The sequence below is a fragment of the Ixodes scapularis genome, unplaced genomic scaffold, assembly GCF_016920785.2.
Source record: "Ixodes scapularis isolate PalLabHiFi unplaced genomic scaffold, ASM1692078v2 PGA_scaffold8__174_contigs__length_109621045, whole genome shotgun sequence".
Lineage (NCBI taxonomy): Eukaryota > Metazoa > Arthropoda > Arachnida > Ixodida > Ixodidae > Ixodes > Ixodes scapularis.
The window spans coordinates 92,990,764-93,017,164 of NW_024609883.1; the positions used below are offsets into that span (position 1 = coordinate 92,990,764).

Here is a 26,401-nt window from a genome sequence, read left to right on the forward strand (position 1 = left end):
GCAATGCTTTTAATTTTGCTTTTTTTCCTTTCCCTAGTTGTAAACAGATAATTAGCCTCGTTGTTTGCTTAGTTCCCTCCGTATAGATTGCAGCAATTGGATTTCCCAAACGTTTTGCGAGAAAGTAGATGTTCTGAATGTTTTCATATAGCGTATAGATATACTATAATTATCGACAGCATAAGAAACATACCGCTTCTTCCTTGTTGACTTGTTCCTTCCAGTTCTTATCGAATAATGTCGTTATTTTTTGGGCTGCGGTGTAATGTTAAGATGCTGGGAACTGGCCACGCCTCATGTTTCTTAAGCTTTCCGTGACGCCGAAAACGCCATGTCTTCGGTCGAACTTCGGCCACGACTTAAAGTTGTGCTGCTTGAAACAATATATAAGGCGTCTCACATTCAGAGGCCTTGATCTAAAATGGGCCGTAGAAATCGGCGCCTGCATGTAGCAACCGAAACTTTTCGTCAAAGGTGTATTTCACAGGAGGGTTTTATCTTGTAAAAGTTCAAGGCGTAGTACTAAATAGGGTCAACAAACTTGCCAGGGCCAACGGCGGACAACGACGCAAAACGACCAAGTCGAGTAAGGTGAGAGGCGTTTTCGGCGCACGTATTGATAGATGTCGCTAGGTCGGTAGCAGCGTCGGAAGGTGTAGCCGACCAGCGAAAGAAGGCAGACAAAACGCAGAGGAAATCTGTCGGCACCAAAAGCGCCATCATTGTCCGCATTTACTTTTAAACCAAAGGTACATTACAAAAAGATGATGTATTTTAATAGATTACGGTCGTCGCGGGCAGTCTCGATATTTTTAAAAGCAAGTTGGAACAAGGAGGTAGCGCCATCTGTCAATACTTGCACCAAACGCGCCCCGCCACTCGACTCGGTCGTCTGCGTCGCCGTTCGCCGTTGACCCTGGCAGATATTTCGGTCCTATATTGATGAAAAAGGGAGTTACGCCTTGTAACTTTACGAGGTAAAACCCACCTATGAAATACACCTTTCACCAAAACTTTTGATTGGTACATGCAAGCGCCGATTTTTACTACTCATTTTAAATCGAGCCTCGGCATTTCAGACACCCTATGTATGACCATGTTAAAGGGACCATAAGATGAATTTTGTGCTGGGATAAATTGGGATATTACTAATCGCATACAGTACACCAAGGTAAAAGCCAAAAGTCTGCTTTTTAGGTACGAAAATGTGAGAATACATCGGACTATTTCCCTACCTTACTTTGAGAGCTCTCCGCCTTTTCACTGCGATGCATCCGCATTGCCCAAGAACGTGTCAACCGAACCCAGCTCACGCATTGGAGTGCGTCACTTGCATGTATGCGGTCGTTAACAATCATTCTGTCAACGAATATTTGGATTCGAGTTCGTGGCCGATGAGTGCACTGACGTTACTTATCATCACTTGGGCCCCAGACAACACTTGGACATCCCCAGGATGTCCTCAGGACAACTGTTTGAGGACATTATGATGTCCTGAGGATCGTAATCGTAATCTTTATTGGCTCAGGAGAGCCGTGGCACCGCGGAAAGGCGACAGCCCGTACCAGGGAGGCCCGCGGTGCCACGTCTATAGTGATGATGATGATGAGATGATATATACAAGGCGGGACGACGCGGTCTTCTCAACATCGCAAGCACCGTTGCTTGAAGGTTCGGGGTTCGCCAAGACACTTCTACCAGCTGTAAGAAGCGCCTGGGCAAAGGATGTTGTCCGTGCGGCTGGGAAAGCCTTGGCGGTTTGATGGTGTTCAGGACGACGTGCTCTTCTGATCCGCCGCACGAGTCTTGGAGGTTTGGCGGCGGTTCAGGCCAGTAAACAAGCGAGCCAAAGTGACCTTCGGTAGGCTGTTCAATGGACGTTCTAGATGGTAAAGCCCTGGCGGTTGATGGTGCGCTCGCTCGCTTCGTTGAAGGCAGCGGCTCCAGGCGGTGGCCCAGCCAAAGTAGACGGCTGCCACCCCCGATGCATTGACGTCCAGGGCTAGAACGTAGCGCCCCGGTCACCGGATGTAGCTTCCTGGCATCGTCGTCCTCAAATGATCCTGTAAACATCCCAAAACCGTCCTATTGTCCGGCCTCAGGACATCCTCAGAACGTCCTCAGGAGGGAAACCAAGGATTTTTCTAGTACATGTTTAGGACAATGCACAGCAGGTGCAGCTGTTCACTGAGCTGTTAGGATGCTTTCATTTTTATTGTTTCTAGGTTTTCTCCAACTGGATTTTGAACCTGAAGATGCCTGCAAGAGCTGCCTGCAGAAAAAATAAAAAAAAACGCATTGTTGTGCACTATTTTAAAGTGAAATTTACACACTAATTCTAGATTATTAGTCAGTGAGAGGCTAAGAACATAGGGCAAGGGAAAGGAGGAAGAAAGCTGGCGGAATGCTGAAGAGGAGAGAAGAAAACCTCTCCCCTCCAGCATCCTGCCGGCTTTCTCTTCTGCGCATTTCCTTGCCCTATGTTCTTAGCCTGTAACTATGAGCATGATCGTGCCATTCATTATTGAAAACAAAGGATAACTGTTCAAGAAATATCGCACAGTTGGAAAGCTCGAAGCATTCGTTTACGCGCCGGCATCTTTCCCGCCGAAATTGCCGTTCATTGCTTTTCGCCATTTCGAAGAAGTACTACATTTAAAAACACACTAACCTTTGTCATTGCCTTGCATTGCTGCCATCATCAATTTGGATGGAACAGCGCGGATATACAGACTCGCAAATTAAACAACTCAGTGATATATTTCTTCTTCCTCAAATCGTCATCATCTTCTCCTTCGCCGTTAATGAGAACATTTTAAATTTTTAAACACAAGAAACCAAATAGTCAATAAATATTAATAAGTAAATAATAAATAAATAAGTGACAGCTAAAAATAAATAAAACTAAGAAAATAATAAAAAAATAAGTTAAAAATATTTTATAGAAACTAAAATTTAATTGAACTTAAACTTAAAAAAATAGTCCTTTTAATTTTTTAAAGTTTTATTCCTTTTTAGTTGTCATTTATTTATTATTTATTTATTACTGTTTATTGGCTGCAAGAAATTGCAAATTGCAAATGGAACTGAATTTCGAAATACTGCGCAAATACAAAACTAATAATAATTGTAGTGCGTCCTGGTTTTATTAAAGAATTGTTTGATCAAAACTATAGCTAAAAGATGTCCTAAACTTTCGCAACTATATGTAATATTTTGTATGTGAAATTTAGTTGAGCAGTGAACGTGAACTGTGTATACTACCGCCATTTCATTCATTTATTTTTTAAAAAACGCATTCAAATTGAGGACGTATATATTACCTTTAACTTTGTATCCTTCGTCGTCAATAAGTCCCCGGAAGGACGTTTCTAGGATAATCCAGCGACTGACGTTCTCAGGATGTCTTTAGGAAGTCTTAAAAACCGTTAGGGCGTTTGTACCTTTCGAGGACGTCCTGAGGATGTTGGGTGTTGTCTGGGGCATGACAAGTTCTTTGGTGCGCTTATAGGAACCATGAAATGAAATTTGGGGGAAAATTGGGGGAAATGATTTTAGACTGGGATTTAACTAATCGCATATCGTTTAAAATACGAAAATAAATTAAGTGTAGAAAGTAAAAATCCTGTTTTTGGTACGAACATTTTTAAATATAGCGAACTATTTCGTATTTCTTTTTCTTCGAAAGCTCCCTGCTCTTACACTCTGATACATCCGCGGTACTGATCAAAGCACGTCAAACCGACCCCAGTTCATGCACCGGAGGCGTGCACTGCGTCACTCGGACGTGTACGCTCGTCATAATCCGCCGACGAATATTTGGATTCGCGTTCATGTCCGATGAGTGCCGTGAAGGCACGTGTCAACAATTGGGAATGACAAGTTTCGTGGTCTGCTTGAAACGCGCGGTGAATGCTCGGAGTATTCGCATCCGGCGTCCAAGCACGTCACAACCGCGTGTGATTTCTCATTTCGCTTCTGAGTTGAGAAGGAAAGCTAAGGAGGAAGAAGTTTATTAATCATTTCATGATTCCTTTAAAAAGCACGGTGCCAGCTCGGAGTCATCGCACCCGGTGTTTAAGCATGTCCCCACCACCTTTAATCTCTCATTTCGCTTTTGAGCTGAGGATTAGAGCTAAAGAGGAAGGAGGTGAGAAATCATTTCATGGTCCCTTTCAACTGAGTTAAAAAACAGTTGCGTAAACATTGCATGTTTAACCTGTTCCTGCGTCCATTGACGACACAATTGTTTGAACGTGTTTTCGAGAACGTTCTGAAACATGTTACTCCGCGAAAGTGCATGAAATGACAACGAGAAGGATGAGAACATCTCAAATTTAAACTGCGAAAAATGTGGGCAATCGGTAACCTGTTACATGCTTGATTGGTAGAAGATGTGTTGCCAAAAGTTTGGCTGCAGTAATTTCGTGCAAATAATAATTCCGAGCGATTAATTTATAGTGCTACAAAGGTTTTGGGGTGTTTGCATTTCTGGCGAACACGTCAAGCACTGACAGAGTTCGAAACTCTCGATAATACATAGATACGGAAAAATGTTCTTTTATTTTTAATGCTTGTAGCGCCAGCGCGCTCAGTCAATTACCTTTTCTAGCACTGCTCCTACCATCCTGTTCTGTAACCTCGTCGACCAAGTTGACAGCGTTTCGCTCTGCTTCACATCGTTCAAAACAACACCTGTTCTGGCGCTCCACGATGTGCTTCGTTGGTGTACGTGCCGCGCAGATTGCGATACAAAATGTTCAAGCTGCCACCCAAGGGGTGCCCTGTTATTGTTGCCCATGCTCCAGCAGAGTATCATTTTCTAGGTTTGGGCATCGATTGAGAGTTTTAACCCGATTGATCGGCACCCTTTAATCGAATCATTAATTGATTAATCGGTCGCGTTAAAGCCAAGTATAATAGCGCCAAAGAGGCGAGATGAAATTTTAGAGCCCAGCTCTTAGGTACCCGTTTCCGGGGTGAGCGGCGTCGGCGTCGGCGTAGCCGTGCGCGTTGCATTATGGGACGTCACAGTTTCCCCGCTAATTTTAGCGGGGAAACTGAATTGGTGCTGACGTCACGCGACATTAATTTCCCCGATAAATTTAGAGGTGCCAATTTTCGCTAAATTTGCCGCTAAATATAGCGAAAATTATTCGCTAAATGAGAATCGAGGAGGAGAGAAGAAGAGTAGGGGGAGGAGAGGCATTCCTATACCCACCGTAGCCTTCCCTTCTCCTCCTCATGAGCTGCGCTTTAATTTCGCATTGTTTTCCTCTTTTTTTTCGTGACAAATATTGTCACGAATTAAGGCGACGAGAGGGCGAACAGGGAACTGAAAATCAAGGTTTAATGGGCGAACCTGTGCCAACCGAAGATAAATAACGAAAGAGCGTCGAGGCAGCAGAAAAGCAAGCGGCGATTCGGCTGCGAAACAGAGAGCGCGAGCGAGACTGACTCGACAAGGTCGCGGGCAGCTGCTTATCTACCGTGCTGATCTACCGCGCACATGAAGGCACTAGGGTGCCTTCACGTGCGCCTTGCTTAGGGTAAAGACATCTGGCCATTTTGTTTCCACTTTTACATTTATTTTTTGTTCGGAAGCGCGTGAAAGAGCGTGTCCCTGCACGCGTCTTTGGTGCTGACTGCGCTATGGCGACATTTTGTTTTCGTCGATTTCTTTGTATTTTCCCCGTGAGCGCGTGCTGTCGGCATCGGGAACTACAAAGGGTGGCATCACTCTACACCCTATCCCACACAGCTGTGGCTGCCAGTGAATGCGACGTTGCGACGTGGCCCTATACTCTCGTCAAGCTTCGGGCTGTTTGCCGCCTGGGGCAGGTTGGAGATCTACTAACGAAACGTCATGCGCAGGCCTTGTCTTCTAGGCGGTATTGGATAAACACGTAAGGGGATCGGTTGCGAACCCCTACAAAAATATGTGTGCACATTCCTAGGACGTTCTATAGAGCAGCGTCCTTAGGAAGAACATAAGTCATCTATAGGCAGTCCACGACTACTGCTGCCTTCCAAAGTTATCCTATGGCCGCCCTAAGGAATATTGGCCAACAGACGTTCTATGGACGTCCTATTCTAACGACCGATGTAAGGTCATCCTACACCCTATCTATACTAAGACACCCCATGGACTCTATAGGGTGTCTATACAGGATCCACATAGTGTTTATGGGGTGCCTGCAGAGAACCCACGCAAGGTCTACAGGGAGTACCTACGGGTTCCGCACGGAAGCCATACAGGGTGTACACAGGGTCCTTACGGGGTCTCCAGAAATGCCACCCTATTCTGCACGGATTCCCTACGGAGTCCACAGAGACGCCACTCAGTCTGCAGGGGGTATAGCTACGAGGTCCGCAGAGACCAAGGTCTCTGCGAACCCTGTTTCTAGAGACCAGGGCCTCTAGAAAAAGTGGCACCGATCCGTCCTCGAGAACCGAACTAATCGCAACGCCGCCGTCTCTCCCGCAGCGACCTCTCGGGGAACTACACAATTGCTTGTATTGGTTCGGGAGTATTGCATTCGATAGTGTCCGCTGCGACTCTTCTATTTTGGTTTTAATCGGCCATCTTTGCGCCTAAACATATACGGTAGAAAGGGTTTCAGAATGACAATCCCCGACTCCCAAGCGGACGCGCCGCCAATTACTACCGAAGTAAGGATGTGCCCAAGGCGAGACATGCTACCTGAAACCACCGGTGAGACATGGTTGTATAAAAAACAATATTAAATGTGCCGCAAAACCTTGTAAGCTAATTTTTTTTTAGAAAACATTACGTGCCGGTCGTTTGTACTAATCTCCAAAAAAAGTTCATACAAAAATATCTTTCCCGTTTGTTTTTAAGCGGAAACGTGCTTTGTGAAAGCTCATGGTGACCACAGTAAAAAAAAAAAAAAAGATTGAGCCGCCATCTTGGCACATCGAGCCTGAGAGTTTCGGCATTCTGGGAACATTCAGTGACTCTAGTGACAAAGCAAATTCCATGTTTCAACTCGTCGCTAAAGGGTGGCATAGTCATCGTATTTAGAAAACGATAACATATAAGAAGAATAAGATAACAGGTGTAAGAAATACTTCGGTACATACTGAACACTTTCACCTCCATATTGAATATGTCCTGAAGTTGGGTATGCCTCTAGACATCAATGTAACAAACTGATGCCCTGCGCTTAATTAACAACTCTTTAACTCGGACACCTATACAGATAACGAAAACCTCTATCTGGCATCGCTCCATTAATCTACCAATCTATAGCTCACACCATAGAAAGGGGATAGGGGTGGGGGTGGCTGAGGTGGCTGGGATGGCTGAGATGTCCATGACTTGGGGTGCGGAGAAGGGGAGGGGGGTCAAATGCATGTGTATTTTGCAGTGTTGGGCAAAATACTCGATAAAAGTATTTAAGTTAAGTTACTAAATACCTGCTTCGTAAAGTATTTAAAATACTACTCAAGTTACTTTCACTGCAAAGTATCTTGAGTAGAGTACAAATATTTAGAAATATAATTCAATTACTTTTGAAGATACTTCCGCATTGCGTAGTTTGTATCGACGTCAGTGACAGCGGCAGTTATACAGCTGCGCAAGTCTTGGTTACCAGAATGGTTTATTATCACGCAACAACACAAAACGGAAAAAGAAAAAAAAGTATTGTGGGGTTATTTTATATGGTCCAACTATAAGGAGCAGGATATCGTCACGACTGACAAATGATAAGGCAGCGATTAACTGAAGAAACTAATCGTTTAATAGGGCGAACTTGTGCCCAAAACAAAATAGAAAAAGGCTAGCGTCACAGGCGTTGATGTCAGCGAAACAGCAGGATCGAGCGCTGTGGCGAGACTGACTCTGGTCCACCACACGGAGCACCTTTGTACACGCGTGGGTTTCTGGAACATTCGGCGTAGAAAGTTCGCCGTGTAGAATATTCGTAACTCGATCAGACGACAAGGTTCTCGAAGGTACGAGAATGTCAAGTTCAAAAAATAAATAAAGGAGGCGTTCGCTCCCTGGCATCGAACCCGGAGCCTCCGCGCAAGAGCCAAACGCGGTAACCATTCGGCCACGCGCTCGCTGGGAAACGCGCGTGGCTATTGAGTTTCAGCGAATATAGGAGGCACTCCGATCGATCCAACATGGCGGACAAGAGGGGGATAGATTTGCGACGCCCGTAGACCGGTAGCGTATAAATTAAACAAAGCGTGTCGTTCTCTGTTTGTAGCCGTGTGCGAGACGATCATCACTTCAACCAAGACCTACCGTGATGCTACAAATGAAGTGTTCAAGCCAGTCGAAGGCAAGAAATCTTGCCATAGTCAAGATATGTGTGCAAGTGTGTGACGTGAGCTCTCACGTTATTTGGTGCAGCTGTCGTCAAGTTGAAACGAATGTACGCGGGCCCAAAAAAAGGTACTTATCAACAATGTTCGCGCGTTGAAACTATGACGCGTAATTTATCTGAAACTAAACTTATCGGTCTGCTGCTACAAACATTTTTGTTGACGTTGCTTAGGTGATGTAACCATTCAGGCCTCGCATTAAACGGTGTTGCGAACACTTAGGTTGTTCTAGTTAATTGGGCTAAAAAGCGGTTAAACGTAAAGTATGACAGCTATAGCATACAACGGGCGATTGAGGTCTTTATCCTGCGTTCTATATATCGAAACATCGGTATCCTTGATGTTATATTGCGATCAGCTGGTCGCCGATCGTCCTGTTTTTACGCATAATATAAACAAGCCCCGAAAGCGCCAATCTCATTTCAATGTGCTTTTGCACTCTTACAAGCCTCCTTTCGGCTCTTGTGGAAAGCTTTATTGTAATAGCAATAGTCTGATCGGTCATTCGAGTTGTATGTGCCACAGTGATATCTGCTGTGTGTGATCTGCTGACAAAAAAGTCTGCATTAACTGTCAGAAGGAGAACACCGGTAAAGCTTTTTTAACTTTTTCTTTTTACAAAACAGGGCAAGGATTCTAAAACAAGAGCAACCTAAGCTGATATTTGAGTGTGCTCAAGAATGAATGGCAAAAGGTGCTTATGCTAAGTGATGGATGTACACAGTTGATTTTCGTTTTGCCTGTGCATTGCAAATTGGAAGATATGTATCAGCAGAAGACATGCGTCTTTTTTACAATGTCTTTTATTAGGGCTAAAATAGGTTTTCATACACAACCGAAGAGTTCGCAACACCATTTAATGCGAGGCCTGAATGGTTACATCATGTAAGCAACGTCAACGAAAAGGTTAGTAGCCGCAGACCGATAAGTTTAGGTTTAGATAAAGTATGCGTCATAGTTTCAGCGTCAAACGCGCTCACATTGTTGATATGTACCTTTTTTGATGACAACTGCACCATCGTGAGAGAGCCCACGTCATCAAACCCTTGCACACATATCTTGACTATGGAATGGCAAGATTTCTTGCTTGAAGCGAAGATCATCTCGCTACGACTAGCTACGACCACTCACCACAGCGATGCAGGCGTCAAAGGGTCGCAACGCAGTCAGTCGCCGTCACCCGACGCTGCTCGTTTGGCATTCACGGCTTTCCGCCCAGGTGCTTCGTTTGTACTTGGCACCGAGTGTTATTTTCTGTGCTTGTGTGTGTGCTCAGTGGCTGGATATGGGTCTCAAGAGCAGTTCTTCAGGCGCAACAGCGTTCGCCGAAGAACTTCTGAAGAAAAGGTCACCCAGGAAAAAAAGCACGAAGACACAACGCACCAGCTTGGCAAACTTTGCACTGGGCGTGGAAATCAGGCCCTGCGGATTACAGACCAAATGCAAACTATCTAAAAAAAAAACATTTTTAGGCTCAAATTGGTTTGTGCGGACTATACGCCTGGACACTGGTGCCTGTTATGCATTGCATATTCACTGCTCTTCGTTGTGGCTTGAGACTGCCTTCCTGTAATGATGCAGAGGGGTCAACTGAACCTTGAAATAAACATATTTAAGCACATCTAGATGCGATGTCCTTTGAAGCCAGATGGTCAGGGAAAAGGTGTGCCATTACCTAATTTGCCAACAGAACACCAATGGTCACGATCAAAATTTACCGAGTCAATAGGCAGTTTTGCACCACAATATTTATTTTCGTGTAATCACCAATTTGGTCCATTAAAAACCTTGAGGCTGTAGCCTATAGCACACCCATTCTGGATCTGCAAAGCTTATGCTGTAGACATCCATCATCACATGAGCATGTTTCTTATCAGCCTTAGACGTAAAACGCTAGTTATGCAACGAAATTACCATATCATGACATTTTTAGCAAACTGAATGGTCCCACCCGTTACACTTTTAGCTTTGGAAGTAAACCAATTCACAATACCACCAGTGGCATACATCGTGCCAAGCATTAGTGCCGCATATGGCAGCAAAATGTCATGACTAGGGAAGCAAACCTAATCGACCGTGTTGATTAAAGCACCTAGATACGGGAGAAATTATCAAAGGTCACTCGAAAGGGAAGTTTTCTCGCTGAACGAACATGGCTTTTTATTGGGCGTTCCGCAACGTAAGGCCGAAGACATTCACTCCGTGATCGGTACAGAAGCATTTGCTTAGCAGTCGGTTTTGCGTGCTAAAAACAACACAAACAAAGGTGGATTAGAAACGCGATAGATTCGCCTTTGCACGGAGTACTTACACTCAAAATCGTGTCAACATAAAGCTACTATGGCCCACGTTGCTAGCAGCAATCTTAAAATTTATCCGTATAGTCGTCACACCCGTGCACCAACCGAAAGCGTTGCTGCAAGCCCCTCCGCCATCAACTTTGAGTCGCTGTTGAGTCTGAAGAACTGCTCTATGAGGTCCATATCCAGCCACTGAGCACATCCACAAGCACAGTAAATAACACTCGGTTCCAAGTACAAACGAAGAACCCGGGGCGGAAAGCCCTGAATGCCAAACGACCTGCGTTGGGCGACGGCGACTGACTGCGTAGTACACAGGTTGCGCTCCTTCGACGCCTGCATCGCTGCGGCGGGTGGTCGGGTGGTCGTAGCTGGTCGTTGCAGATAGTGTCACCTCTGTTGCTCGTACCGGAACACTAGGGCCGCGTAATATTCTTGCTGCCGAAGTTTATAAGCCTATGTTCGCGGCCAACGCATTTACACAAAGCCAACACCCAGCGAACCTATCCCCCTCGTTCTCTTTCGGCGACCGGCCGCCAGGGCGGTGACACCGTCGCTGAAACTCCTCAATATCACCGACATATGTTACAAAACATTTCTGGGACAAGAAAGAGGTCGCTTTAGCTATTAGGGAGTAAATCAGACCGTGGCGCCCCAAGCGGTTAAATTTACAGCTACATGGACGGGGACAACAAGTACAATGACACAGCTCTCGGCTGATTTAACTGAACGTGGCGTCAGCGTTCGGCTTGAGTTCGTGTTCTCCGGTGAGGAGGAGGAGTGGCCCTTTTGTTACCACTCCGGCCTGCATGACCAATGCAGCATGCATGGTGCCCAGCTCAGCACAAAAGCCCAAGTGGGTCAAGCTCGCATCCTCTGACGACTGCTGTCGGGATAGATCCTTCACTTAACGTCACTTCACTAATTGTTGGTATTTTTACATTACACTGTGCATAATAAGTTTGCGGAATATTTTTAGTTAAAAATATTCCGCAAGCCAAAAGAAGAAACTTTAAAAATGTATGCACATTTTTGTGCACATTTTTGTCAAGGCAAATATGATTACAATTCTTGGCAGTGAATCAGTATTGAAAGAAATAGCATTGCTTGTTTGGAAATTTGACTACTTCCAGATTTTAATTACGTTGGAAACCGGCAGCTCATAGGCACTTTTAATTATGTCGAATATCACCGGCGATTTCATTTGTATGTCCACGCGGGAAAATGTTTAATAATTTGCAAACATGCAAATTATTAAACATTTTCACGCCTTTCTAGTATAATTGAATGCCAAAATGCTGCGGAAGCAGGGAAATGTCATAATTAAAATAGGTACCCCTTGCTCACACAACAAACAAAACAAAATTATTAGTAATTTGGCCTACCCTATGGGAGGCATCGTCAGTATTTGAACAGCGTGTGTAGGGGTCCAACTCAATACATGGCTTTTCATTTAGATTTGTTTGTTGTCTAAGTTTGGTTTACTTATTCAAGTTATAACTAACTTTTATTTTGTCGTAAACAGGACACTCTATTCGCATCCGTCAAATTAACTGCGAAAACGCGCAACTTCGCCAGGGGTCAAATCGAGGCAATGTGTTCTTAGATGTGTCGTTTGATTGAACCCTCTAGGCTGAACTACTTAACAAAGTTGGTTTGACTGGTCGATCGAATAGCAACGCAGTTACTTTGTCTACTGCACGGCACTTTAATTTAAAGCTTATTATCGCAATTATTGCTGATGACTTTATAACGGTAGTTCCGTGATATACATTCTGCTGTATAGTTGGGGTGTGTAGAACGGCATCACTCTAAACTGAACGATTTTGAGGCGCCCTGACTGACTCTCTCGTCGTTTCTTGCAGGCTCCCTGCTCGGACAGAACAGTCCTCGCGTCGCAGGTGGTCAAATGGAGTGTTCTCGGACTCGTGTTGCTGCTTGGCCGGACGCAGCTGGTTCGCCTCAAATCTCGACCCAGGGGTGGACCTTGCTGGACGCTGTTGGACCTCGCGTGCACGGTGAACGCCTCTTAGCTCTTTGCTACGCGATGTACGAGACAGTTTGGAAAAGTGGAAAGAAGAACTGAACGTCGGTTATAGCGGCACTCATGTACAACTGCAACAATTCGTCTGTAGCAAAAAAAAAAAAAAAAAAAGACTCGCGTTCTGCTAACCTTGTGCCACATTGCGCACGTAGAATCAGCCTTCAGCCGAATAAATGGCATCAGTGTCAGTGACATATAATGAGCGACCGTTTTACGAGTAGAATGATAGCCTCCTATATACTGACAAAGCCTAGCAGATCGCCAGAAGAAGCGGCCACGAAATGGAAAAGGTCAAGCAGCTGACAACGGATGAGAGGAGAGCCACGTGACTGGCACCCTGCTGCGGCGAGACGCCAAAACACACTTCTCCCGAGCGAACAAGTGTGTTTCGGGTCCTCGGCGCTGCAAAAGCTGCGCTCTAATGTCCAGGTTCCCCGAAAAATGGCTCTTTGATGTTCTGTGCTACCAGATCCTCGCGCTCCAAATCTACTACCGGGCACTCTATGGCTCCAACGTCGAACTGCCAGGCTTTGTGAGTATAGAGGAGGCTATAATAGAATTCACAGCGGCCACCAATGGAGATGAATGAAATTATTAAAAACAAGTACCTCTTCCCTCTTTATTGCGGCTGTTCGGTTGAAACGGCCGCCATTTTTTATTGGCTCTTTACCATGTGGCCACCGTTTGTCTACTCGGGCAACAGCACTGGCGACCCTCGGGGAGATGGAAGGCCCCGGTTGTTGGTTGTTCATGCCGGTGAATGTTTATTCGTTCGTTCCTTAAAACTATCAACAAAATGAGAACGACAGGGAGGAGCTTCAGTGGTTTTGCTTCCAGCGCGAGACTCCCACCTTCGACAATGCTTCGACGTCTCGTGCACTTCGAGCGAGCAGCCAAAGCACGGCGGAAGGCACGGAGGGCGTGCAGGAGGCCGGGCGTTCGAGACACACGCCCTGCTGCTTTTGTCATTCTGTTACTCACTACCAGACTTTTAAGGTACCCTTCACAAGTAGTCAGAATACTTGTAATCGATTAATTATGAGTGAACTGGTAATTAATTCAATTCATTAATTAGGAAGTAAGTAATCGCAAGAGTAATCTGATTGCTCTTGGAACTATACTGAAATTACTTGTAACCGCTACAACTTTCCCCTCCTCTTCGTAATGACGCCGTCTATTTCTACAAGTTCCCTACCGAGGGATACTTGAACCGAGTTTCCGACGGGAGGAAAGTTTACAAAAATTGGCGAGAAGATGCGTAGTTCGTAGTTCGGTGATTTTAACCCAATACCGTACAGTACAAAAAACCAGTTCTCAAACCGGCAGAAAAATATGTCGTTTGGAATATTTGAAGTCATCGGAACAGTAACGGTTTCTTTTTTTTTTCTTCAAATAACCGCCTAAAACATTTCTTCTTGTGTAATCGAATAATCTAATTTAATGAAGTTTTAACCAATGGCAATGGTAATCGCCATTGGTTAAATAGTGATTGCCATTGGTTTCGAGTATCGTGTACAAAACTGCTGACTATACACCAACACGCGGCAATGATGTCAGGCCTCTGCGGTGGCCCCGCATCTGTCCCTCTCCCGTTTCTCCACGCGCCGGTAACCTCTTTCCTCTTTCCAACAATGCGGTTTGTTGTTGTTTCGCGGAGAGGCCACCGCGCGAAAAAGGCGCTTGCTGAAGGGTTAACTCAGAAGTGACCCTGTGCTACCATTCAGGTAGCTAACCGTTCAGCGCTGCTCCACGCTTTCTTTTTTTTTTCCGGCGGCCGCGTGCTCAATGGCATCGTCGTGGAATCGACAGGGTTTCTAGAATAGAGGAGGCTATGGGTGGACGTGAGGGATCTGCGATTCAGGGGCCAGTTTCCCAACTGGATTGTCCTATAACACCGTGCCCTCTAGTCACCGATAAGGTGAGAACACCACCGTGTTTGTTTCGAGCTCCCGGCCTCCGGCAGCCCTTATTGTCTTCCGTCCTGCTTTTGACTGCGCGTGCACACTTGATTCGCCGAAGCGTTGTCCAAAGTGTGAAGCTCGCGCTGGAGGCGGGACAACTGAAGCTCGTCCCTGCCGTTCTTATCTCATCGGCGACGTTTAGTAACGTTTCTTTTAGCGATTCGTCGGCTCTGCTTTGGTTCACCTTCCAGAAGCATACTATTTATAGACGTTTTACACACGCGCCAGATTACAGCCGCCATTGCTGACCTTCTCTTGTTTTACCGAGATACCGAGCCACTGAAATTGGTGTGGACGAGCCTCCACAAAAGCCAATGCTGGGGAGAAAGACAGAATAAAATCTAAGATAGCAATAACCTGGCCTGCTATGGTAATAATAAAGTCAAATTTGGGGGTTTTACGTGCCAAACCAACGACGGGCATCTGGCACGCCCCAGCGGAGGACTGAGGATTAATTTGGACCACCTGGGGATCTTTTGACGTGCAACCGAAAGCTCGGTTACACGGCGCCTTCTCCGCAATAAGCCTCCGTCAGATTGCGGGCACCTCGGCCGGGATTCGAACCCGCCACATGGGGATCCGTAGGCCAGCGCTCTCGCCTCGGAGCCACCGAGGCGGCTCTATGGTAATAATGAAGGGAAGTAAACGTAATAAGGAGAGACAAAAAAAAAAGTGAAAGCCGTTTACAAATCCCTGTAACGCCGAATTGGAGCGCAGCTCTTGAGGAGGAGGAGTGAAGGGTACTGAGGGGAGGGTAGACCCCTCCCCCTTCTCCTCCTCCTCCCCTCATTCTTTAATATGCTCCGGGGGGGGGGGTGTCACGTGACTTCGGGGAGGGGGTCACGTGACCTCGGGGAGGCGTGACCTGGGGGTGACCTCAAGGCCACGTGACCCCAAAGGTGACCCCCACGTGACCTTGGGGTCACGTGACCTGGAGGGGTCACGTGACCTCGGGGGGTCACGTGACCTCAGAGGGGTCACGTGACCTCAGAGGGGTCACGTGACCTGGGGGTCACGTGGGGTCACGTGACCTTGAGATGACCTTAGAAGGGGTCACGTGACCTTGGGGAGGCGACCACGTGACCTCGGGGGTCACGTGACCTCAGAGGGGTCAAGTGACTTGGGGGTCACGTGACCTTCAAAGGGTCACGTGGGGTCATCTTGGGGTCACGTGACCTTGAGATGACCTTGGAAGGGGTCACGTGACCTCGAGGGGTCACGCGACCTTCAGGGGGTCACGTGGGGTCACGTGACCTTGAGATGACCTTGGGAGGGGTCACGTGACCTTGGGGGTCACGTGACCTTGGGATGACCTTGGTTACGCCGACGCCGACGGCGACGGCGACGGCGACGCCGACGGCGACGGCGACGCCGCTCAAGCCGGGAACGGGCCCCTAAGAGCTGCGCTCTAAAACTGAAGGTCAGTTATGGCGGTGCCCATGCACAGCTGCTGCAAAGAGTCTATAGTCACTTTTAAGAGACCCAGTGCGTGGCAATTACTGTCTTCCTTGCCTCAGGATTGACTCTTCGACATTCTCGTCGGTTAATAGCGCAGTCTGATTGGCTGCGGAGCGCTAATGAGATGTCCGGGATGCAAGAAGCACTGCATTTCTTAGACTGCCAATGGCCTTTGCACTCTGAGGGTGGTCAACAAAAATGAAAGCCGTTTACAACTCCCTGTAACGCCGAATTAGAGCGCAGCTCTTGAGGAGGAGGAGGGAAGGGTACTGGGGGGTGGGTCAAGTGACCTGGAGGGGCGGGGGTCACGTGACCTTGGGGGAGTCACGTGACCTTGTGGGAGTCACGTGACCTTGGGGCGTGACGTGAAGTCGGGGGGGGTCACGTGACCTGGTGCCACGTGACGATGCCGATGACGTCATCAGTGATGATGACGATGCGGATGCCGGTGACGTCATCAGTGACGTCACTGATGACGTCATCAGTGGCTATGACGTCAACGGGGGTCACGTGACCTCGGGGGTATCCCCAGGTCACGTGACCCCGGGGGGGTCACGTGACCTGGGTAATTATCGTGACCCTCGTGAGGGTAACCCTAGTAACCCTCGTGAGGGTAACTCTCGTGACCCTCGTGAGGGTAACTCTCGTGACCCTCGTGAGGGTAACTCTCATAACCCTCGTGACCCTCGTGAGGGTAACCCTCGTGAAGGTAACCCTTTTGAGGGTTACTAACCCTCGTAACCCTCGTGAGGGTTACGAGGGTAAGTAACCCTCGTGAGGGTAACCCTCGTGAAGGTAACCCTTTTGAGGGTTACTTACCCTCGTAACCCTCACGAGGGTTACGAGGGTTAGTTACCCTCAAAAGGGTTATCTTCACGAGGGTTACCCTCAGGGTTACGAGGGTAAGTAACCCTCAAAAGGGTTACCTTCACGAGGGTTACCCTCATGAGGGTTACTTACCCCCGTAACCCTCACGAGGGTTAGTAACCCTTGTGAGGGTAACCCTCGTGAAGGTAACCCTTTTGAGGGTAATGAACCCTCGTAACCCTCATGAGGGTTACGAGGGTAAGTAACCCTCGTGGCCCTCGTGATCCTCGTGAGGGTAACCCTCATGAGATTAACCCTCGTAATCCTCACGAGGGTTACGAGGGTTGTGGTTACGCCGACGCCGACGGCGACGCCGACGGCGACGCCGACGCCGACGCCGACGCCGACGCCGACGCCGCTCAAGCCGGGAACGGGCCCCTAAGAGCTGCGCTCTAAAATATCAATATAATAGGGATTAAAGGGGTCATGAAGCGATTTTCCTACTTCTTCCTCCTTAGCTTTAATCCTCAACTCAAATGCGAATTGTGAAATCACGTGGTCGTGACATTCCTTCGGCACCGGTGCGATGACTCCTAGCTTCCACCGTGCTTTTTATGCACACCATAGAACTTGTCGCACTCATTGGCCACGAACGCGAATCCAAATATTCGTGGACGGATTGATTGTTGACGAGCGCATACGTCCGAGTGACGCAGTTGTCGTGTCCAATGCGTGAGCTGCGCTCTGCTGACGTCAGTTTGGCGCCGGTGACGCGCTTTTGGAACCGCGGATGTATCATAGTGAAAAGGCGGAGAGCTTTCGAAGGCAAGAACGTACAAAATAGTCCGCTATATCTTGAAATGTTCGTACCGAAAAGCTGGCTTTTGACTTTCTAGCCTCTTTCTTTCGGCCAACTAAACGATATGCGATTAGTAAAGTCCCAATTTAAAATCATTCATCCCAACCCGAAATTCGTTTCATGGCCCCTTTTAAGGCTACAACTTGTCGGTTAAAATCGGAATGAAAACGATTGTGTTCAGTTCAAGTATAATAAGTGTTATTCAGCCCGATAAAACGTTACTTCGCAGTCTGGACCCTCGTTTGCTTCTCGGTTTAGAGTATTAAAGGGAAGATAGGGCACTTCTACATTTGAGAAAAAACGCTTGAATTGCGTTCATTTGGCCTTTAGAATAACAGATATCAAAATTATATTTCAATGCGACGCGCCGGAGAGCCACAAGAGCAATTTCAAAATAGGGCTGAAGCCCCGCCCCCCTAGCCTTGGGCAGCCAAAAGAGCCGTCGATGACGTCATGGACAGCGACAGTCTTTCGCGTTTTTCTCGCGTTTAACAATACTTACGCAGCAAATGGTTTGGGTATTCGGGTTCACGGGGTAAAAATACACTAGAATTCACTTCTAACTCATTTTTTCCAAGAAGCTCCGTAGCTTCCCTTTAATGCACGATGGCCATTTTACGATTTCCCTAGTTGACGCAGTAACAAACTTTTCTTACAGAGTCTCGTTTTGGGGTCGGCTGTTCTGGCTACTTTGAACGGGTACTACCAGCTGAGCGAAAACGAACCTACCGATTTCGTAAAAAAATCCACTCTCAAGGACATCTCGGCTGAGTTCGCCATGGCAGTTTCTCTCGTAAGTTGTTTGTACTCACTCTGAGAATTCTGTGTTCGAAATCAGTCATTGTTTTTTTTTTTTTTTTTATTATTGCCATTGAAGGTGAGCTTGATCCGACCGACGCTCATCCAAGGTTTTAAAAATTAGGTTATTTGTTAAACCTTGCTTTTGCGAATACTAGAACGTAGCGTGTGCTGAGTTGATGTAAACAAAAAACTAAACAATAAAGTGTTCCGGAGTTACTCGAGGAATGCATTCACAAAAAAGTGTAATAATTACGCGACTATTAAATACGATACGCTTTTATTGCTTTCAAGCGAAAGGGCTAGCGCGAAAAAAATGACAGAAAAGGTTTCCTCTATTGCCCAAAGTTTGTAATGTATGTCTTCGAAATATAAGAGACATCAAGAAATAAGATCCCACATAGGGTAACTGAGAGAAGAGCAGGGTGTGGTGAGCCCCGTCCAACTCATTATCGCTCCTCAGCCAATCAGACTGCGGCCTTGGCCGATAAGGACGCCGAGGAACCATTCACGATGCAAAGTGGAAATTCGGACCAAGTTGGTTCCTAGTCAAATATATGAAAGCGCCAAAAACGACAGAGTGGAAACAACACAAGGCGCACACGCAGCTGAAGTTTATTTAAGAAAAACCCATGCTCTAGACTTTTCCAGCCGCAGTATTGAACGAAGCGATTTACAGCGTGCGTTCTTGGTTTTGAGAGTGTACGTCAGTGTTGCCCGTCTGGGCTGGGCTGTGGGTTTTCTAATCAGTGGGCTGTGACAGCCTACATAGACGCAATTCTGGACGCTGGTAGCGGCTAAATTGCAGCGTTTTCTTTTTCAAATTGTGATCTATGACGTATATTTTTGGAGCATTTTTTTATTTTATTTTTTTTTATTTTTTGTACTCGGTAAGTTGTGTAAATGGGACGGGTAAAAACACGTATTCGAGGTAGGTTTGTACACGATACGTCGAGTCCCTGATTTTCGCGGGCAGTTTTAGTGCGGAAATTTTATGTTGAAACACCCCGTAGTCGTAGAGCGGCAGGTTTGTAGTGAAGCAGAAGCTGCAAGCGCGTGCATGTTGCTTTGCATAAAGCATGCGCTCCACAGGTGTGCGCACCTAACACATCATTTACACGAGAATGTTGCAAGCACCACGAGATCCCGCGTACGTGAAGCTATGCGGTCGCAAAACTGTCATGCCGACAAGCAGTAAGTACCTCGAGTAACGTTACATTTGTAATTGACGCTTGGATTTCTTCAAATGAGCTGAAACTTCAAAAATCTGCCACCAAACTCTACAAAGTGAGAATAAAAACAGCAGACTCGAACGCTCAAGGAGCGTTGGGTGGGTACGGCTCGTGTTCCGAACGTTCTTGCACTAGAGCAGGCAAACGTCTGCGCTGCTACACCGCTGAATATTCCCACCCGACCGACGCCTGTCAACCGGTAACCAGTGCATTTACAAATACGTACCTTAATGCCAGACTTGTCCAGATACCCAGTCTGCTTACAGAGGGGCACGCAGCAGTACGTTTTCATCGTGGGCCACGGAACAGACGGAGTAAGACTAGAGTCTATGATTTATGGAGTGTATGCAACAAAGCTCCACTATACCTGCCGGCTGCGGGATGGCGGTTGGCGCTGGTATACCGTCGCGTACGACAGATGTTTTTTGTTTTTTTTCGAGCGGCCTATTTCCTGGTTTTCACAGTGGAAGATAACACAAGAAGTGGAAGCATCCTGAACAGTTGAATGAAGTAAAATTTTTAAGGAAAGCAAGCAAACTCTGAGTGCACAATGCAAGGGGGGGTCGCGCTGATCGGGTTTCCACAGCTCAGGCGGGTTGCAGAAATTTCTGGCTGATAGGGGTCGCTCAAGTTGCAAATTGGCGGCGGCCTGACATCTTTCTTTGCAAAGGTCTATAGACCTTTGCAAAATTCGCCTTCTGCGGGCTGCCATCTTTGTCTGCTGCAGTGGGCTGTGGAAGGCATTCTGAGCATGCGCTGTTGCTCTGCTGTAAAGTATATCAGACGCTTCGCATGCGTCCACAGCTCAGTGACTCGGCATTTTTCGCCCAGGTGATAAGCGATGCAAAGGTCGATTGGCCGTTGTAGAACGTTTATTCGTCGCAACTTGAATTGATGAAATCCCTCAGTAACATCAAACTTTTTCCCTGAGAGGGCAAGGGAGGGTTCGCTGAGGCGTACAAAAGGCAGGTTTTCCAAGAAGCTCCCTGGCTGAAGTTGCAGAAGGATTGTTAAAGACATTCAAAGGGGCAAACCAACAGGCAAGAGAAAAGCCTAAAATGAGACCTGCGATTAATTCCTTACTTGCATGCCATCTCCCACCATTTCAAAAAAGTTGCACATCGTTTCATAGTTCCGGTGGTATCTTAAGCCCCCGATAATATGGTGCGTCTGTGCCGCAGAATCAAGAGTCCCCAGCCAATTAAAGAGCAGTGCAGGATAAAACGTCGGACCAGATATGCTCAGTGTGCCATGGGAGTGGTGTACGAGATACCGCTGACTTGTGGTCCCGTGTATACATTGGTCAGACGAGTAGTTGTGTGAATGACAGTGCACGCGAACATGCGGCAGCCATGAAAGCAAACCTTCTGGTAATCTCGCCATCCACTGTAGTCGTTGCCGATGCTCACCAGTTCTGCATGATGTTAAGATTCCAGAGAAATATAAAAAAATATGTGCCGAGAAAAAGTGCGCTCCGTGTTGTCGTTACCCTCTTCATTTTGTCCCTGTCCTTCCGCGCTTCTATCCGGTCATGAACCAACTAGCCCAACTGGACATTTTGTTGGGCCGAGAGGTACGCGAGGCCTTGGAGATTAGGGCAAAAGGAAACGAGTGCGTTAGCGAACCCTCCCTTACCCTCTCGAGGAAGAGCCTGATTTTATCGAGGGGTTTCATCGATTGGTGTGACGAATAAGCGTTCTACAACGCCCTATATTATGTGTTTTTCTTAAATAAGCTCTAGCTGCGAGTACGACTTGTGCTGTTTCCACTCCTCTTTGTACCTGTCGTTTTTGGTGCTTTTGTGTATTTGACAATCACGAAGCGTGAGCAAAAGCAGCCACTCCCTGCTTTTCTTCTGCTTTCAGTAACTCCTCAATGGGTTTGCTTCCAGTACAGCGGGGGGGGGGGGGGGGGGGGGGGGGGGGGGAGGGAGGGAGGGAGGGAGGGAGGGAGGGGGAAGGGGGACTATACACTTTGATTCTAAAACGTTTTGTCAATTCGGGCAAGCGTCAAGCCAACCATTTATTCCAAGTCGTATTTGATTCACGCAGGTCGTCTTAACAATCCTGTCTTGGAGCCGGATTCTTGGAATTTTTGGAGTTTCGGGCTTTTCCTGTGCAGTTCTCGGGCTGCTGGCCACGACTACGATTACGGACGCAGTACATCTAGTGCGGAATCTTTTCCAACGACAGGCACGTATTTCAGCTCGATTCACATGGTGCTGTCTTGCTTTCAAATTCGCAGCTGCGACGTCGGGCACCGTAGCTTCCCCCGGAACTTCTTTTTTTTTTTTCCGCACAAGCGAAGTCGCAATTGCGGAATCGGGGGTAAAATCGCACCAAGTGAATCAGACTTTAGACTTTCGTGGAATACAGCGCACGCTCTGAAATGAACTGCCGGAAGACAAGACCGCACCAGGGCCCGCTCCAGAGTAGAGACACAAAGAGCCATCTTGATGCTTAGAGGGATAGTGAACCGAAATTAGGATTTTGCAAAGTAATGCCGTAGAGGTGTTGAACGGGACGCTACGAACACCAAAACCTCACTCATACATCGATATGTCAAACGGATAGTCGTATTTCTGGAAAAGAAGGACTCGATCAAGCGAGGGCTCTAACGTCACGATCCTCCTGGAACAGTTGAGAATAAGGGGAAGCGAAGTCGCTTCTCCCATCCTCGCTTCGGTTCACGAGCTCGGCGGGACGTAGCGAGGAGGAGAGGGAATGAGAATCGTGGCGTCACATGTCTCGTCGGCCTCGTCGGCCGTGTTCAGTCGCGCATTTCTTTTCCAAAAATCCGGCCATGGGTTAGAGAAATCGCTGTATGAGTGGTGCCTGCGACCAATCGGTATCTATGTGCGCTGCGCTTCATCGAGTTTCCTACGCCCGACACCGGAGGATTACAGAGCCTTCAAAACCATCGTCGCCGGGTGTCTGTTGACGCTGCGACGACATATGCCGAAGTTGTAGGCCACCTAAGAGGCACGTATATATTATTGAAACCAGCAGAACATATGAAAGGTAGTACGTTAGCTTCTTCAATGTGGTCAGTTATGACATAGAGTACAAGACCTGAGCCTTTTTCTCCTAAACGTCGCCAGTAGTGAATCCACGCAGTGCCGTCTACCTCGCGTCAGCGTCGTCGCCAGCGCGTCGTGCTAGCGTCTCACAACGAGCACGACGCTATGTCAGGTAGCGACGCCAAGACGAACGCGCCTGCCGCTTTGCGGCGACTTCCGTCGAGCTTCAGCCTGTTTGCCGCTTGGGGCGGGATCCACTAACGATGACGTCACGCACAGGCATGGGCGTCCGCAGAGGGGTGCAAGGGGGGGGGGCAGTTGCCCCCCTCTGGATTTTTGAGGGGGCTGCAAGAAGGGGAGGGGGGAGCTGTACCCACACCAGTTAATGGGTCGAGCTTCAGCCTGTATGCCGCTTGGGGCGGGATCCACTAACGATGACGTCACGCACAGGCATGGGCGTCCGCAGAGGGGTGCAAGGGGGGGGGGGCAGTTGCCCCCCTCTGGATTTTTGAGGGGGCTGCAAGAAGGGGAGGGGGGAGCTGTACCCACACCAGTTAATGGGTCGAGCTTCAGCCTGTATGCCGCTTGGGGCGGGATCCACTAACGATGACGTCACGCACAGGCATGGGCGTCCGCAGAGGGGTGCAAGGGGGGGGGGCAGTTGCCCCCCTCTGGATTTTTGAGGGGGCTGCAAGAAGGGGAGGGGGGAGCTGTACCCACACCAGTTAATGGGTCGAGCTTCAGCCTGTATGCCGCTTGGGGCGGGATCCACTAACGATGACGTCACGCACAGGCATGGGCGTCCGCAGAGGGGTGCAAGGGGGGGGGGCAGTTGCCCCCCTCTGGATTTTTGAGGGGGCTGCAAGAAGGGGAGGGGGGAGCTGTACCCACACCAGTTAATGGGTCGAGCTTCAGCCTGTATGCCGCTTGGGGCGGGATCCACTAACGATGACGTCACGCACAGGCATGGGCGTCCGCAGAGGGGTGCAAGGGGGGGGGGGCAGTTGCCCCCCTCTGGATTTTTGAGGGGGCTGCAAGAAGGGGAGGGGGGAGCTGTACCCACACCAGTTAATGGGTCGAGCTTCAGCCTGTATGCCGCTTGGGGCGGGATCCACTAACGATGACGTCACGCACAGGCATGGGCGTCCGCAGAGGGGTGCAAGGGGGGGGGGCAGTTGCCCCCCTCTGGATTTTTGAGGGGGCTGCAAGAAGGGGAGGGGGGAGCTGTACCCACACCAGTTAATGGGTCGAGCTTCAGCCTGTTTGCCGCTTGGGGCGGGATCCACTAACGATGACGTCACGCACAGGCATGGGCGTCCGCAGAGGGGTGCAAGGGGGGGGCAGTTGCCCCCCTCTGGATTTTTGAGGGGGCTGCAAGAAGGGGAGGGGGGGAGCTGTACCCACACCAGTTAATGGGTCGAGCTTCAGCCTGTATGCCGCTTGGGGCGGGATCCACTAACGATGACGTCACGCACAGGCATGGGCGTCCGCAGAGGGGTGCAAGGGGGGGGGCAGTTGCCCCCCTCTGGATTTTTGAGGGGGCTGCAAGAAGGGGAGGGGGGAGCTGTACCCACACCAGTTAATGGGTCGAGCTTCAGCCTGTTTGCCGCTTGGGGCGGGATCCACTAACGATGACGTCACGCACAGGCATGGGCGTCCGCAGAGGGGTGCAAGGGGGGGGGGCAGTTGCCCCCCTCTGGATTTTTGAGGGGGCTGCAAGAAGGGGAGGGGGGGAGCTGTACCCACACCAGTTAATGGGTCGAGCTTCAGCCTGTATGCCGCTTGGGGCGGGATCCACTAACGATGACGTCACGCACAGGCATGGGCGTCCGCAGAGGGGTGCAAGGGGGGGGGGCAGTTGCCCCCCTCTGGATTTTTGAGGGGGCTGCAAGAAGGGGAGGGGGGAGCTGTACCCACACCAGTTAATGGGTCGAGCTTCAGCCTGTTTGCCGCTTGGGGCGGGATCCACTAACGATGACGTCACGCACAGGCATGGGCGTCCGCAGAGGGGTGCAAGGGGGGGGCAGTTGCCCCCCTCTGGATTTTTGAGGGGGCTGCAAGAAGGGGAGGGGGGAGCTGTACCCACACCAGTTAATGGGTCGAGCTTCAGCCTGGTTGCCGCTTGGGGCGGGATCCACTAACGATGACGTCACGCACAGGCATGGGCGTCCGCAGAGGGGTGCAAGGGGGGGGGCAGTTGCCCCCCTCTGGATTTTTGAGGGGGCTGCAAGAAGGGGAGGGGGGAGTGTACCCACACCAGTTAATGGGTCGAGCTTCAGCCTGTTTGCCGCTTGGGGCGGGATCCACTAACGATGACGTCACGCACAGGCATGGGCGTCCGCAGAGGGGTGCAAGGGGGGGGGGGCAGTTGCCCCCCTCTGGATTTTTGAGGGGGCTGCAAGAAGGGGAGGGGGGAGCTGTACCCACACCAGTTAATGGGTCGAGCTTCAGCCTGGTTGCCGCTTGGGGCGGGATCCACTAACGATGACGTCACGCACAGGCATGGGCGTCCGCAGAAGGGTGCAAGGGGGGGGGCAGTTGCCCCCCTCTGGATTTTTGAGGGGGCTGCAAGAAGGGGAGGGGGGAGCTGTACCCACACCAGTTAATGGGTCGAGCTTCAGCCTGTTTGCCGCTTGGGGCGGGATCCACTAACGATGACGTCACGCACAGGCATGGGCGTCCGCAGAGGGGTGCAAGGGGGGGGGCAGTTGCCCCCCTCTGGATTTTTGAGGGGGCTGCAAGAAGGGGAGGGGGGAGCTGTACCCACACCAGTTAATGGGTCGAGCTTCAGCCTGTTTGCCGCTTGGGGCGGGATCCACTAACGATGACGTCACGCACAGGCATGGGCGTCCGCAGAGGGGTGCAAGGGGGGGGGCAGTTGCCCCCCTCTGGATTTTTGAGGGGGCTGCAAGAAGGGGAGGGGGGAGCTGTACCCACACCAGTTAATGGGTCGAGCTTCAGCCTGGTTGCCGCTTGGGGCGGGATCCACTAACGATGACGTCACGCACAGGCATGGGCGTCCGCAGAGGGGTGCAAGGGGGGGGGGCAGTTGCCCCCCTCTGGATTTTTGAGGGGGGTGCAAGAAGGGGAGGGGGGGAGCTGTACCCACACCAGTTAATGGGTATACCGGCGTTTTTTTAGCTACCCAGGCCAACTACATTTTCTGAATCCTATGAATTTACTGTTCCCAACATGCTATTTAGTATCTGAAAATGCTAACATGGTTATTAAAAAAAAAATTTAAACGGCAAAAAAAAAATAAAAAGAATTGCCAAGGAAGTTTTCATTACGCCGCTCGCGAGACCGACGAAACTTGCTTTCTACACGTTGTGCCTTTTTCCTGCGTCACTGCGCTTCCGTAAAAATGTCCACGTGTTCTCAACGGCAAGTCTCACGGCATACACTTGGTTTAAAAAAACTTGTTCGGCGAATTATGACAAACTAGTAGAGAATGTCTTCAGCATGCTGCCGCCAGCCTCCGAAACGCTCCAAAAATGCAATTTTTTGACATGCAAGATTGCCGTCCGGGGGCTTCACTCGCGGGAGCGGGATGCGCGATCCAGCA

The 26,401-nt window shown here is 49.0% G+C and overlaps 1 long non-coding RNA gene across 1 annotated transcript; it reads left to right on the forward strand.

Annotated features, from left to right (window-relative positions):
• The first annotated feature begins 12,567 nt into the window (after positions 1 to 12,567).
• LOC121047161 lies at positions 12,568 to 21,899 on the forward strand. Its single transcript, XR_005798470.1, has 3 exons — positions 12,568 to 12,676; positions 18,446 to 18,580; positions 21,869 to 21,899. It is a non-coding gene; the product is annotated as an uncharacterized LOC121047161 (long non-coding RNA).
• The last annotated feature ends 4,502 nt before the right edge of the window (positions 21,900 to 26,401 follow it).